Source organism: Toxotes jaculatrix, chromosome 16 (assembly GCF_017976425.1).
Source record: "Toxotes jaculatrix isolate fToxJac2 chromosome 16, fToxJac2.pri, whole genome shotgun sequence".
In the NCBI taxonomy this organism is placed as follows: Eukaryota; Metazoa; Chordata; class Actinopteri; family Toxotidae; genus Toxotes; species Toxotes jaculatrix.
Window position 1 is genome coordinate 12,787,420 of NC_054409.1, and position 16,912 is coordinate 12,804,331.

Consider the following 16,912-nt stretch of genomic DNA (forward strand, 5'->3'; position numbering starts at 1 on the left):
CACTGGCATTTACCTTTGTCTTCTGTCAAAAATAATCTCAAAAAATACTAAAAATAAGATCAAAAGTTCCCTCTTTTTTGTTTGTTATGAGTGTCTTCGGTTCAATAGCCATGGAAACACATTCTGTGTGGGATAAAACCTACAACAGACAGTAATGTCTTGCTGTGAGCATATATTATTTAACACTTATAAAATATAATAATAATTGTTAATATATCTGTTCTTTTTTTGCCCTCAGAAAGTACTTAGTGGTCCTTTCAAGCAACACTGAAATTAAACTGTAAATTAATGTTGAGCACAGCCAAGCACACATTATATCTTAGTACTGTCTGCACTGGTGAACTTTAAATGCTCCCAGACTCATACACAATTTCATTATATTGTACAGAGGCAGATTGTAAATGAAAATAGACATACTCAGTGAGCGTTCAGGGCATGGATGGACAATCGTGCTTTTAATTTTTTTATTTCCTTTTCCCTCATTTCTTCTTGATCCTTCCCTCCACAAATCTCTCTCCCTCCTTATCGTCCATACATTCAGTTTTATTGGATTTCACAACCTTTCCTCACTTTATACTGACCTGCTTGGAGTAAACAACACAGGCACTGATGGAGAGAAAGAAGGCAACTAAAATGTTTGTGTGAGTGAAAGGAAGACAGAGAATAGAAAAGTCAGTGAAAAAGTGACTTGCATGAAACAGAGTTCACACTCTGTGATTCTGCTCCCCTGGAATAACAGCAGTGTGGACTGGATCACTGTTGTCATTGCTTATAGCCTATTGTTTCCTGCAGAGCTGATGAAGGTTGGTTGTCAACACCAAGCAGAGAACCAGCCAAGAAATATCAAAGACATCCAAGAGCCTGCTCAGCTTGCCTTTCAATCTCTCAAATATGTAAATGGATCTGGGACCACCTCGGTTGCGACTTTGCATGCAGTGTGATAAGAAATTCATGCAGGCTATTATACACTGTCAGTCATTAGCAGAGGCCAGAGGAGGTCATGATCAGAAACACTTCAGCAGATCTGTGAAAGCTCTGAACCTGTTGCCTTCTATTTGCTGGATGAAATCTCTAACCTCCACAGCTATACGTGCTGTTGCAGTAATATGTACACTGAAAAGCAATATATTAAATTTACATCACAAGGCTGTCTTTAATAACTTTTTACACATATTTTACTTCCCTGTGGAAAAAGAAAGTTTTCCCTAATACAGTGTTCTGGGCTGCAAATAATTTCCTGCCAGGATCTCTGTGCAAATTATCTGTGCTGTACCATTTCAATAGAAATCCCAATGGAATCAGCATTATTGTGCTGTAAATTGGATAATAAAAAATTTAAAGAGATACAAGGCTCTTAAAAAGACAAGTGGGGCTGATTCACTTCCTCTGCACTGCTGTCCTTAAATAACTCAATAGAGTAGTATACCTTCAAGTGGAAGCATGCTCCTACTGAACATGTACTTTTATTATCAGTTTGGTCAATGAAACACCAAAGAAACTGCAATTTTGCCATCATTTGTCAGGGGTGACGTCCTGAATTAGAGTTTATAACCAGTCTTTGAGACAGGTCCTTCAGTCTCAGATAAGGAAACTTGTAATTTTCCTGTCTGTAGCCAAGAAACACTTCTGTCAAAGAAACAGGTCTTGCTTTATTGTCTTTTTGGTTTGTTAAAATGAAAAATATCCATTAGGTGTATAAGCTCTTTCTCTCTTATCTGTGCAGGTTTTTAAGGGTCTGAGCTATGGCCACCAATTTTGAAATGGAGATTGAAGAGAAGAGAAGAGAAGAGAAGAGAAGAGAAGAGAAGAGAAGAGAAGAGAAGAGAAGAGAAGAGAAGAGGGGGATCATGTCATCTGCAGCTGACATAAGAACAGAGCAAAAACACTTCCAGAGGGAGCACAGTGATGATGCTATAGTCGAAGAATGACATTTGAACCAGTCCCAGATCTCTAACCAGTCCCAATGCCATTGTGACAGGAATAGTGATGCAAAAACGGACTGCAGGCAGAGTCCTGTAATGGACAGTCACACCACAGAGACACATTAAAAGAGCAGTAATAAGTGGACATACTATAAACTTATTTAAATGTTTTGGATTTCTGTGCAAACATTGAGATACAGTTACCTCTACTCACAGTTTCTGTAATAATACAGCTTCATGTCAGTAAGTCTGAAAGATTCCCTGGGCACAGCAGGTGGAACGGTGCCTATCAGCAGATCCGATAGACTTGTTAAATCATTACAATCACATAATGTTGCGTTAGTAACATTTTCCCAATCACTAGTTGAAAACAGATCCCTTAGCTCACTCCACAGTGTGATCATTCTGTCATTTCCTGCCATAGTTGGATGCTCTGTGTATAAGTTTGTGGTTTGTACATAGGGCACTGTTTTGAGTCTCTCTTCCAGAAAAATCCTCTGCAGACTTTGGTTTCATAATAAATGTATTTCACGCCACTCAGCCTGAGAGACTCCCTTGTGAAATAAATACCAAAGCACAGCATCTATTCATGGCTCATTATAGCTAATATGATAGTTACATAAACAGCTTGGCCAGACAGAGCTTGACAACATCATTCTGAATGTTCATTAGAAGAATATGATCAAAACAGTCAGTTAATTGGCTTGAGTACTGTATTAGCACCAGTTTGCTATTGCGAATCACTCACCAAAAAAAAGAGAAAACAATAAAGTATAGCAAGCAAGATGTGTGTGGCTGTTTGCTGTAGTGTTTGCGTCTGTCTGAGTGTGTGCACTGATCCCTATAATACTATAATACAGTAGGCACAATAGTGTGCATGTATATAGGCTTGCTTTCCTGCCAGCTCATTTAAATGTCTGAAATGAGTATTTGGATCCAGACATACTATTGAAAGGCAAAAACCTGAGCCAGCCTGCTTTGAAGTCTGATTTGCTGTTGTACTGATGTTTAAGCCTCGCCTTTAGGCACCTGTTCAATACATAATGCACAGGAACCCAGCTAGAAACACAGAAAAGAAAAAAATAATTAAAATTACACAATAAATCTGAGCACCAATAACTGCAGCTGAGGTAAAGCCTTTTTTGTTTCATGTGTAGACCAAAGTTAATAGGATGTTGGAATTATTGTTGATTAGTAGGTGGTCACCAGCCAATGAATTTGCATTCAAATTGTGTTTACTTACCGGTTTAGTCTTGGAAGACATACAAGATGCTTTATTAATTCTATTTTCCTCTTCAGTCAGTAAACAGCTCCAGGCTATTAAATGAGACAGTAATGGCAGTTTGTTTTATGTTGCCCTCAACTATTGCTTCTTCTAATGGCTTTTAATAAGCGTTCTGTCTATCATCAAAGAAAAACTCTGTGATGTCCTCTGTGTTTTCCAAAGATTAGCTCCTTAGGCGCTTGTCACATATTATTTTGGAAATTATGGTCTTACAAATTTGAAGCCCTGTGAAATGTTTGATATTTCCGTGAGGGCAAAAAATAAATAAATAAATAGTCTAACCAGGTGTTTAAGATACTTTTAAGGATTGCTGTAATACACTCTAACCTGCTGGTCCCTGGGTGGGCAGCTCTCATTGTATTGTTGCTTCTGCTGCACCTGTTTTCCCAATATGTGAGTGTAATAGCTCTAACGACTAATGAATAGATTGCCATAAAATTTGGTACAGACATTCATGTCCCTCTCAGGATGAATTGTAATAACTCAGGTGATCCCCCTGACTGAGATCAAATGTTAAACACTCAGGAAATGAATGACTGCAGTTCCAAACTGATAATGGAAGATATTTTAGATAAGTTAATAAAAATCTTGTGTTTCACAAAAAGGCTGTACAATGTTCATTTGTATGGCTGACTCTGTCACAGTTTACACACAGTGTATAAAAAGAGAAAGAGAGAGAGAGAGAGAGAGAGAGAGAGAGAGAGAGAGAGAGAGAGAGAGAGAGAGAGAGAGAGATACCGAATCATGAGACACAGCTTCTGCACACACACCTGGATGGAGCCAGCCAGGCGGTCCAGTCAGGAAGACTGAACAGTACAGGACTTTTTTTCTTTCGTCTGTTCTTATCAGTGTTGCTGGACTCGCTGCACAATCCACAGGGTGACTGGCCCATCGGGAAAGCTCCATCATTCCAGATGGTCGGTCCACCGCATACTGTGAAAAATGGAGCAATAGACATTTAGGATTGTGTTGTGTGTGTGTGCATGGGGTATGACTGGAAATTTAGTTTTAATACAGTTTGAATATTTGAAGACAAAGTAGTGGCACCTATTGTATGAAGGCAGGTGAAAAGTTCTGTATATTAAATTACGTACCATAAAATCTTTACATGCAGTAGGTATTTCCTGATCCCCTAAAACAGGACATAATGTTACTTAGTGGATATTTTATTGCATATTACAGTGATGGATTGATTTTGCAAATTAACCACCATGAAATATAAAGGTTTTCAGACAAGGCTTAAAGCCCCTGTTCAGCCTTGGGCTGTACTGTTGTCCTTTTTCAGAGTGGACATGAGTGTGGTACGGGTTGACCAAACTACAACTCCTCACAGATTTGTAAGCATCAACACTGCCACCACCAGGTCTTCATACAGCAGGATTTCTCTGAGATTGCTCTCTTTGTTCACAATTCTCCATATCTGCAAATGATCTCTTCCAAGCTCACCAATCATGTGATTTTTCTCCTCTATATTTTGTTTTTCTCCCGTATCTCTCTCTGCTGGCAACTTTTTCTCCATAAAAGGGGGTGGAGGGGGCAAAATGAGGAGAAAATGAGTGTGTGTTTGCTCTGATGTGTACACTGAGCATGGCAGCAGGAAACAGCTACGAGCAAAATGAGCACCAGATGAGAAACCACAGATGAAAATAAGAAACAATAAGACAAAGGGGTGATAATAGTTGCAGAAATGAGATATGACTGCATAAAATGAGCATTATCAGTAGGCTATGATCAAGCTGAGACCTGAGGGAGAGCAGACTGCATGGCAGGCAGAGACATAAGCCAGTCAAGGAGTGTAAGTCGAATGTGAATTTTTTATTCGCTTGTTACCCCTACTGCATCAAATATTAGGCTATCTCTTAGCCTTAAGGTATTATTGTGACTCTCTTATGGGCTTCAGAATTTGTAATTCTCTGTGGGCATCTTCTGGGCTTCACGACTTCATTTTACATTGTTAAAAGAAGTTAAGCTGCTGGAGTAACGTATCACCCACAGTACCACCTACAGAGAATTCTCTAAATATCCACAAGACTGAGAGGAAATGCCAAGGACAAGAGGAGGACAAAGAAGAATCACTTAACAAAACAACAGTGGACAGAAATAAAAATGGGCATATGCACAAGATGATGAGCCAATTAAAAAGAAAGGAACAGGAGGGAAAGTAAAAACAATCTTGAAGTTAACTGATTAAAATTTATTTTCTAGAAGGTGTTTTTCAGAGATGAGAATTAAAAGTATAGACTGTGATATTCTGCGTTGAAAGGCTGAAGTCCAAATTACCTGCATCATGATCTGAATAATGACCGTATCTCTTCACAATGATCTAGTTTTGCCAACAAACCATTTTACGTTTAATTTACTATCTGTCCTAATTTTGAACAGACCCAAATGAAAGCTCATATCTGGACTTGTTGACTGGAACAAAGGTAATTTTCTACGAACATATGTCATTTCTGTGAAGGCCTAAAACTCATAACATTTTGAATTGTAAGCAATTTCCTTTCTAATGAAATATATCCACACGAGTGCTGATAGAAAAAGGCAAATCAATTCTTTGTTATGTTCTTCAGGCACCGCCGTCCCTTCAGGGTTTCCATCCTGATGTGCCATTACAGTTTCTATTATGAAACCTCTCAGAGTTTACAATGAGGGTATATTAAAAGTTATGCTGTTTTCAAAGTGTTTTTTAATTTTCAGGTTTCAGCTCAGCCCAAAGATCTCTCACTGTAGCTTGTTACCATTATTCTGAAGGGTCTGTTGGATGATTGTGACCAGGGACTGCTGAATATGTATTGCATTCAGTGCTGGCTACAGCCAAAAAGCATGTGATTACTGTGACAGATTCTCATTATGTCTACAGTTTGAAAACAAATCACAGGTTTGTCCCCCTCTTGTACTAAATCTGTTGATGAACCACAACTGTGAAATCATCCTTAAGGACATCTTTGCTAAGGCTAGATTACCAACTGGCCAAAGCAGGCAACCAGCAGGAGTCCAGAACACCAGGGGTCCTAGAAACCCCAGGTTCACTGTGCATGTCAAAGTTTGTGATTATTTGATTATTGGCAATTTCGTTTGGGACTTTGAACCAATAAATTACTATGTCAACTAAAGTAACCTTTTTCTTTAGCCAGTTTTACCTCGTCTGATATCCTGAGGGTCCATATATTATTTGAAGTTCTTTATTATTTTAGCTTACATGTTACACACATGGTGTATTTTCCCAAATCAGTTCAGTTTAATAAACCAACTGATTGGATTGGAAAAACCATAGGCCAGCACAGAAAATTAAAATGAAGAGAAAATTATAATGAAGCTGCCACTTTAAGTCTGCTGTGTGCACTGGATTTAATGAAATCTGTGGTAATGAGGTGCATACGCAATGCACACATGAATGGGAGGTGGGAGGGGAGGTAAGGCTTCAGCAGTAAATTTTTACTGGTTGATACAGCATACAACAGCTTTGTGAGACTGAAATGCAGCATTGGATAAGTACCAAGTTAGTTTAAAATAGCTGCAGAGTCAAGCTTTTGATTTTACTTTAAAACCGTCACGGAGCATTATAGGTGTCAGGAAGCAACAGCTAGTAAACACCAGGTGTGCCAGCTGAGTGATCCCTTGCCAATTAGACAGATGATGTCACAGGATGATGCTATTAGCCTAATTGATACAACTGAGCAATCAGCTGACTCACCCGTTGTTTAGCTGGTGTCAGGAGACGCCAGCTAAACGACGCTGATGAAGGTTTTAAAGTGAAACTAAAAGCTGCAACCATGCCTCCATCCTTTTTGTGGAGTAACTCTACTCTTATATGGATCTTCTGTTTCATGTAATCGTAAAAATAAAATAAAATAGGGGGCTGTGGCACAGTATTGCATGGTGCCGTCTTTCGCACATGCCTACAATTGATGATCTTAAGGTAAACTTTATTGCGGCTGACGTGCTGTCAACAGACATACATTGTGCCGCACTGGATGTGGATTGGATATGTGCACTACAAAGTCAGAGAGCGTAAACGTGAGAGCTGTAAAGCTGCAAAATAAAACTTCAAATATTTTCTCCTGTCGTAAGAACAGCAGTAAAGAAATAGGGAGGGACTGTTGAATAGCATTTCCAACTAATTTCTTTTGATATGAAACTTAAACCCTTTTCATAACCTTTAAAATTTAAAACACACGCCTTCTTTGTTGCCAGTATTCCCAAGCTACAGATAAACAAACATACACACAAACTGAACTGAGTTTAATATTCCAGACAGAGATCTGGAAATCAAACGAGGCTTAGGACAATTTAACCCTGATAAGAATCTAGAGGGAGGTAAACACTGCTTCAATCAGTATCACCAAACAACAGCAATTACATTGATTGTTGCTAAATAAATTTCAGCCTTTCCACAAAGCTTGTAGAAAACAATACTCCTCTGTGTCAAACTGCCATCTAGTGTTCAAACATTCAACTGTTAGACAGTCTCCAAAGCCTCAGTCTCCATCTCCCCATGTGCTGTGCCATGGTAGCAAAAACAAAAGGCTTTCTCTTTAAAGTCATGGATCACTTTAGGCTTCCATATTGTATTCTAAGTAATCATCAGTTCTAGAGAGAGGTAGCCAAACCTGTCACAGGGGCACTACATATATCAGCTCTGACATATCCTGACATGTCCTCTGTATCTCCGGTTTTTGTGTTAGTCTTCTTCCTCACTCTCAAGCGCTGTCACAGCTGTGATCAGTGATGCTTCCAAGAGTCGATGAGGTTCATCTCCTTTAGCTTTGCCTTGTGACTGTGTCGGTTATCTGAGCCTCAATCTCGAATTCTCAAGGCCTTGAGCTGCAGCACAAGGTTCAATCATTTGCTTCGCCCTGGAAGCGAGATCAGCTCTAATAAAGGATCAATCCTGCCGTGTGGTTAAGCCTACGTGGATATGCAGCAAATGATTAAGCTATTACATATGATTCCTTTTGATTGATTGGATTATCTTTGGCTCTTCTTTTTTTTTTCAGGCTATAAGCTATCCAACGAGAGCTGAATATTTCACAGTTGATATTGAGCTGCTTTCTTTTTTTTTTTTTTTTTTTAAATGAGATTTTCAGGTCAGAGCAACCCTCAAGTTTTTATTCCCCATCCTCTTAAAATTATCACCAAGCTCATTTGAGTCTTCAGGCAGTCAGACTGTCAAGGTGAGTGTAAGGGCTGAAATCTTTTCAAATCTATTCTCAAGTGAAGGGAGAATGAGGCGTGATACATAAAATTTGGATTAATCCATTTCGTGCACCTCATACCTTTTTTATGACCCCACTGGCCAACTGCTAATAAAATTAGTCTTCCACACTGAACACACTGTCCTGTTGTTCTTGTAATTATACAATATAAGCAAAGAAATCATCATTCCTCTCTAGCTGTCAGAAATGTGTAAATATGCTGTATTTTATTTCAGACTATGATTTTTGCTTAATCTTTAGGGTAAACAATGGATTTAATGGGATGCAAACCAGTTCACGTTAGGTCACAGCTCTCCATTCCTTTATTTGCGATTCTCCTCTAGGTTTATAATATGTTTCAAATATCAACATGATATTTGGATTTGCATAAAAACACAATGAGATCAGTTCATGGTGAGCCTGGACGGACAAAAGAACTGCAATTGGAGTGTGTCCCTTTCCTGTCCTTCAGAAACCAAAAGCGCAGAAAAACAATGTCCTTTTGTGTTGAAAGACACAACACTGCGAGATGCAGTCATGAGCTATTTACATGAAGCAGTGCAGGCAGCTTATTAAGAGAGGTAACAAAACTGTGGCTGCCTGGGTTCAATGAAAGCCAGGAGACTCACTTGTAAAAAGGGAGCTTTTAGTTGAAAGTAACATGAATAACTGGGGTGGGAGAGTGGCTGACGAGAGAACAGTGTCACCACAAAAACATGCATTTAAAAAAAAAATGATAACAAGAAACTATAGCACTCTTCCATGTTATCATCATATTCTGGGAGTTGAAACATACTTCAGAATGACAAAGAGCTGCATGCATTCACCTCATTCACAACAACATAAACAACGAAAGCAGTGGCTTTTCATTTCGTGGAGAACGACCGTCTCTCTCAGTAATGTTACACTGAAAGGCCAAGGAGAGAGATGGAGACAGAAATTAGACAGAAAGCACAGAGTCGCAGGCTTCATTTTAATTGCTGTCTCGACAGCCCAATGCCTGACAGGCAGGTAAACATCAAGACTATTAATTTGCTCCCTAGAACTGTTTGGGAGGCTCACGCCAGCATAACATTTTACTGAGGTGTTTTTGTTTACGCAGTTTCTCAGGGTATAGTTGACCACGAAGACACAACTTAACTTATTTTCACATTGGACAATTGAGAATTTAGAGATCAAGGACTTATGTTAACATTGTTTTGCAAAAGGTAAGTGATGACTAGACCTTCAGCCCACAACACAGAAAACTCATTTACAGACCATCCTGTCAGTTCAGTAACAAATGTACGCCTTCTCAAACCCCCAATAGCCTCTTAAATGAATCCCATTCTTTGAGGCTTTTCAACCCCTATATTTGTAGGTGTTTTGGGGCGCAGGTGATATTTCACAGTTTCATTTCAGAGAGTTTTTCACTACTTTTTCACAGTCTCTGACTTGAAATTGATCTTGGCAGGGTGAGGAGCCAGTGCCAGGTGTTTTATATTCAATAATGTTATCTCCAGTTGCTCGGAAAAGAACCTGAGGTGAGGAGACAGGGAACTTGGAGAGACTTCACACTAACATTTGAGAGGTGGAAAGAATGGTTAGGAATTTCAGAGGAGCTGGTAGCACTGCCATCCATCTTTCAAAAAGGTGATGGATTCAGCCTAAAGGAAAGAGCTAAAATGTCTCCAGAAAGGCTATACCGCAGAGGTTTCAATACTTGATCCTTGTGCGACAGGCGGCATTCTTTGCCACAATGTGCTTCCTACTCCACAATCTAAGTCACAAAACATGTAGTTAACTGGAGTGACAGACAATTTAATAAAAAGTGTTGTGTTCAGCTGAAGGGCTACGAAGGGTAAACTTGAAAAAACAAACATCAGACAAAGTGCTTTGTTCAATGTATCCCATCAAATCATTATGCATACTTTGTGAAATGTAGCATGCTTAATGATTATTTGTCCAAAGTGTCGAAAGCGTGACTAGAATTTGAATTAATCCAAGTGATCATTCTCATGCTTTTTGGATTCTGGTGAAAACCAACAAAACCACACGGTGTTAAACACAAAATAATAGTTTCCAAAAACAATAAATTACAATTTATTTGCAAAAATTAGCACAGAATTGCCTTAACTGGTGTGCCCCGGTGGTTCTACTGTGTATGCTACAGCATTCATTGCTAATCTGAAATTCACATTACTCTATCCATGCACAGGATCGGCAGAGATTCTCTGAAATTAAGTTGAAATTGCTATAAATAGACTAAGAGTAATAGAGCAAATATTCTTTATTTTTCAAGTCATTTCCACATATGGATCTTGGTGGGAAGTCAGAAAAAAGAAGAAGAAAAGGGGATAATAAAAAAAATTACCAAGGCTATAATTTTATGTGCCACAGGCACTAGAAACAAATGTATAGGCAATAATAATAGACTAACACAGATACTGGTCCATCCCTGCTATTATTTAACATTCCACAGTACTGCAGATTTACAGACCAGGTACTTGTCATGGCAACAGTAGTTCTGAAAACTGCAAATCACCCCACTGTATTTTGTTCTGTGGTCATTAGAGGTGCTCATATGTGGTTATGTTCTGTCTGTGGGGTTGTGAGCAGAAGACAGCTACCCTGCAGGGATCTATAAGGGTCATTAGCTGTCACGATGGTCCCATTAAAAGCGCAGGTATGAATAGGAGCAGAGTTTATCTTATCAGCTGAGATGCTATTAAGATGAGCAAGACCTCAATCCCTGCCTGTGCCTCCATGTTGCAGGGATGTAAATACCCACCGGGTTAATGAGGTGTTCCGTGTGTGGGAGCTTACATTTACTTTCCAATAAACTCCTGCCAGCAACAACATCACTCCCTATTTCTTATAATGGCATTTTAATAGATACTCATTTAAAAACACCACTTCAGCATCGATGCAAGGGATGGCGGCAGGTGCAGGGGAGAGCAATGGCAGAAGGGCATTTGTGTTTGTACGGGTGTTTCTCTGTGTGTTTAGGGGACAGCCAAGGTAAGCGCATCTAATGGTGAGATAGACCAGGAGGGAAAATAACCTAAAGAGAGGACAGAGGGGACACATGTATTGACATTTTAACATCAGAAAATAAGAGCAATGTTTTCTGACGTGTCATTCCCCTTCTGCATTTATGGCAAGAGGTATAATCTTACATCTTAGGACAAATACCAGTCCTCTAAAAAATTCATATGTGAAGATTGCTAGTGATTGAAATTTTGATGTTGTTTACATCAACACCTAGGTGGTTTACTTTCCAGTCAAATATCAGACAACATGAATACAGGTTAGGCAGATGAATACAAATAGTAAATTACAGTTGGGGGAAAACATCAGAAGGCTGGAGATCCAAATAATTCACCACTTAACTGGGAGAGTTATGGGAAAACAAAACGCTGCAGATTACACACTAACTGACTGAACTTCAGTAAATTCAGATTAGTGATGAATTACTTCCCTTTACCCATGGACAGCAGTGTGGACATCTGAATCCATCCAGACCGGGACAGAATTGATGTCCTTACACTGCAGTTGTGTTAACTTCTCCTCATCAATTCCGCTCAGGGCCCCAAAGAAGGCACCGTGCAGCATACTCAGAATGTGTATACACTCTGGTTTGATCCTAATGAACACACATCTCTTTGGTCCTATTAGTTCTACGATTCCTCTGAATGAACAAAAATAAGCTTTTCTGCTGAAGGTTAAAACAATTTTATTCCCTCAAGGTTAAAGTCATTTCCTTGAAATCACTACCTAATTTTCATGCCCTAAAGGACTGTACTGAGGACTACACTGGATACGAGAATTTATGTTATCTAATATAAAATGTCAATGCCCTCTTTAAAGAAAAGATGAAACTTTAATGATTCTGGTGGAGAAACTCTCAGCAGCAGCAGAAAATGCCTATAAAAATATATGAGAAATATCAAATTAAATAGACAAGTAAGACAAACACAAGGACGACAGATAAGCCAAATGAATACAAAACACAGTATCTGTGTTTTGTATTAGTATCTGTTCTATAGTAAGTATAATAAGCTGCGTTAACGATCCTTTTGTTTTTTTGGTGAGGTTTGGTGAGAATACAGCAGCACTCCTTTCACATGGGACAACAGGACAATAGCTCACTTTCATGCATATCTTTGCTGATTGCCTAAAACATTATGAGAAATTTAAGCCTGTAATTCTAATGATTCTTGTACATTGAGGTATTTATGAGATTTATATATCTTGTCTAACTTGTCTTCTGTCCATCTCACCAAGACTAAAGTTATAGTCAGTCTGTAGTAATTCTAAAATTTTAAGGTATCAGTCCTTACAGAATAAAAAAAAAAATCATAGCATTAAAAGCACAGATGTAACATAAATGAGGTTCCACTCCATTTAGGTGCACCACATCCATATGCACATGGCATGTGAAGTGCATATAATTACTTACTAAAACACAATCTGTCACTGTGAGTATAGAGTCGCCTCTACAAGTAATCTTTCAGCAGCTGAATGCTGGAAACAAATGGTTCAATTTGATGGTTATCAAAGATCCAAATGTGTCTTTGGGGTTAGGTATCTGCAGCTGCAACCAAATGATGCAGAAATACTCAGTGTATCCTAAGGCCAAAGAACATTATGCGTAATAATGTATAAAACCTATATTGCATTCATCCACTGTAATGCTCTGACATAAATATCTATCTAGATGTTGTCATTTCAACAGTGTTAGGATTTTTATCTGTGGAAAGAAGACAAGCATGAGAAGAGCCTGAAATTAATACATTTTTAAAGACGCAGCTTTTCAAGATTTAAAACAACCACAGATATGTTCACTGACATCAAATATTCCCACCCTTGAGCACTGCCATACATACAGTATAAGTCTAAATGAAGAAAATTGAAGGTCATTACAAATATGTGTTTGTATGTAAGCAGAGGTTACTTACATCATTCTTCTGATGAGTTTTACATTAATATAACGTCTTGTCAAAAAGAGTGAGCAATGTCTCTCCTGTGTTTAAAAAAAGGTAAATTCAATACTTATAGCTCACTCGAGTGTATTAGAAGTATGAAAGTAAGAAAAAGATTAGAAAATATTTTTCTACAGTTTAACAGAGCAGTATGTCTGTATGAGCAGTGGGCATGTTGAGAAGAAAGCCAACTCTAGTCTTGCTGACACTGACTGTTCATCTCCTCGACGCAAAATTTCAGATGTTACCCTTTGTTTGTTTTTCCAAGCTGTGAAAAGCAACAATCTTAAGTCTTTAGTCATAGCTCCAAGGGTTTTGGCCTCTATGTCCTTACTTCTTCATTCCAAGTTAGAAAATTTATTGTATCACACAACTGTTTCAGTTTGACCATAGATTTGATAGTTGTGTTGTTTCAGTTAATTCCATGGTATCTTTTTTTTCTTTGATGTAACATTTGTTATAATACTAAAAAAAGTAACTGTGCCAAATAATTAACAACATAATGGGCTGTGAATGCAAGATAACTCTGAAACAGAAATAGCATTAAAATAACAAGACTTTGTGATGGTTTGCTGGTAGCCAAAATTACTGACCCATTTAAGACCATTTATATGTTAGCTTTAATAAAGTGTCCACTTTCATGTGGTCAGAACATACCTTCTTTTTCTTGTTTCTCTCTCTCCTCTCTCATGATGCACTGTTGGCCTGAGCTCTGATGGTGGTCCAAGATCAGCGAAATCCATTGCCCAGAAACATGCAGCAGCTCCACTGCTGTCAAACTCTGTACAACAAAATACAGGACTGACACCTGCCTGAAGGGCTGTATCATGAAGCTATCAGCTGATACCTAGCTTGGAGTGTTGAGGCAGCAAAGGCTTTATCTTCTCAGGGGGCTGAAGGAGAGGTGTCAATCAACTGAAACACAGGACCTCAGCTCACAGGCAGAGGGCAGCATTGCACACAATTTTAATGCAGCGTGATTAACACAAAAGCATGGAACTCCCAGGAGCTGTTCCTGCTATGATGAGCTATCTGATTTATTGGAAATATCACTATGATTGGTATAATTTGCAGTATTCTTTGTTATAGTGGAATAATATAGACCTTCATCATTATATTTTACAGATTATACCATAAATAATGCTAAATGTCCCAGTCTCTTTCTGTCTTCCTCACATTTTTAATTTAGCATATGTTCTCTTGTGTTTTTTCATCAGTGCTGAGACTATTTATGTCCCAAATCTCAGTCCATCAAGTGAGCATGTTAAAGGTAGTCATTGTGTCAATCTAATTTCTACAGTGCTGGTATGAGAGTGAGCACATTTGAGTACCACTCACTGGTAAAACATTTGCATTAAAGACTGACATTTACTGTAAAGACTGTAATGTAAAATTACTGGCAATGGGACTTGAACACAATTGGATCTTTCATGCCCTAAAGGACCTTTAGTTTGCTAATATTAGCTAACATTAGCCACCATAAGCTACTGGTCACACCACACCAAACATGCATATAGCAGCAAAACTTGTAAGTATTGAATTGAGTGACATGTCATATGTCAAACCCTGTCTCCTAGAAATTACATTTACAGACACCTAATTTACAACAGCAAATACGTTTTGAAAGACAGCTAATAACAACCGTATTATATATTAAATTAACATAATAATAATAATACATGTTTAGAAAGTCCACAAACATGGTTATACTTACAGGACTGTAGGCGCAAGCAAACCCTGGTCTCAGTTCTGCGTTTACTCCTCATGCTGTTAACAAATGTAGCTTTTTATATCTTTCAAAAATGAAAGCAAAAGAACATTACCTCTTAACACAATCCAGCCAGCAATTGTGGGTTATTTCGTCTTTCAAAAGTTACATTGCCTCGCTTTAACAGAGCAGATGTAGCTGCCACTGCGGCAGCTACCCGCACCTGCTACTGCAAGACTTTGGTGCAATATACAAAAGGTTGACTGTGGAATCAAGCAAAGCAAAATCTACAAACAACTGATTTACAGAACATCCTGAAATATAAGTAACTGAGCAGTCCAACATAAGGTATACAGGAAAGTGGCAAACTCCTGACATTTTAGTCATCATGACCTTATAGCTTCAGCTCTCTCCCTCCCACTGACTATGTTGACCCTGTGCTCACATTCCTGAAGCTGAATCTGAGAACCTCTCTGGGGGGTTACTTTCAGTGAGAGAGCTGGAGAATATTGAAGTGGATATTGAAATGGACCCACTCAGAACCTGCATGTGGTCCAGTTGGACTGCTTTGATATTTACATGAGTCCGTGTGTGTGTGTGTTTGCTCCCACTTGCATACGCACAATGGTGGTATAATGTGCAAGTGTTGGTAATAGCCTGGAGTATATGTGTGTGTGTGTGTGTGTGTGTGTGTGTGTGTGTGTGTGTGTGTGTCATGACTTCAAGTTCAAGCTCCCAGCGTGGGCTTCCTTCAATCAATAACACTCCTCAAAAATTTGTTCCCATGAATGGGATCCATTGACCTGAGCTGTAACTGAGTGACACCCTGTGATGAAGCACCAGCATAAAAATAGTTCATTTGTTTATAAGCTGACAATCACTGACGGACCAACCCTGAGAGGCACTGAGAGACACAAACAATGTTTTTACTCTAAAACTACTGAACTGCTGAGCTGAAATATTGATTCAAGTGTACACAGATTACACAGCTGCTTTGATGATGCATGAAAACCCGTTTTTTGTTTTTGATTTAAGAGAAGAATTTGTATTTTTCTAAATCTCATTCAACTCACTCAAAATTATTTGTTTGATTACAGTATATACCTACATTACAATGCATTCTCCTCTGTGTGAACCTTGAAAAGTTAAAGAGTAACAAAATCCCAAAACATAAATGTCTCACACAGTTTGAGGCTGGAGTTTGGTTACTCTTTAAAGAACAAAATCCTGGCCTTGTTGCATCTCGTTCCACCAACACTAGCTCTTTGACTATTGACAGAGACAAAACACAAACTAACCACAGACTAAAACACCAACAGTGTTCATACTTGAAGATTCAGCATACCTTGCATGTACTGTAGAGTGTTTTACTTAGCTTCTCATAATGCAAGCTTGGGTTTTGCAGAGGTCAGACCCGCTGCTCAGTTTTCTCCACGGTCATTGAGGATAAAACATGATAATAATCAATAAATATTGCAGGCGCTGGTGGAAAATTTAATTCAGTTTTCAAATAACCTACCCAACCCCTTTTTATAATGAAAGATTTAGCAAAGGGTCATTGGAACCGCTTTACCTTGTAGCAACAGCAGAGATTTTTCACAGAAGAGATTTTAACTTCTCCTAACAGGAAAAGCACAGGTGTGACCAACATTACTACCAACAACAGTGGCTCTGTTCTATTCATGTGTCTTTCTAAGTTCATGACAGTGTGACCATGAGCCAGCGAGCACAGCCTGAAGCAACATGGGATTCAGTCATTGTACATTTCAATGTTTACACCTGTGCTTTTCCTGCCGTGGCACCTGCACCTCAATGTCTCCTGTGAAAAAGGCCAAGGT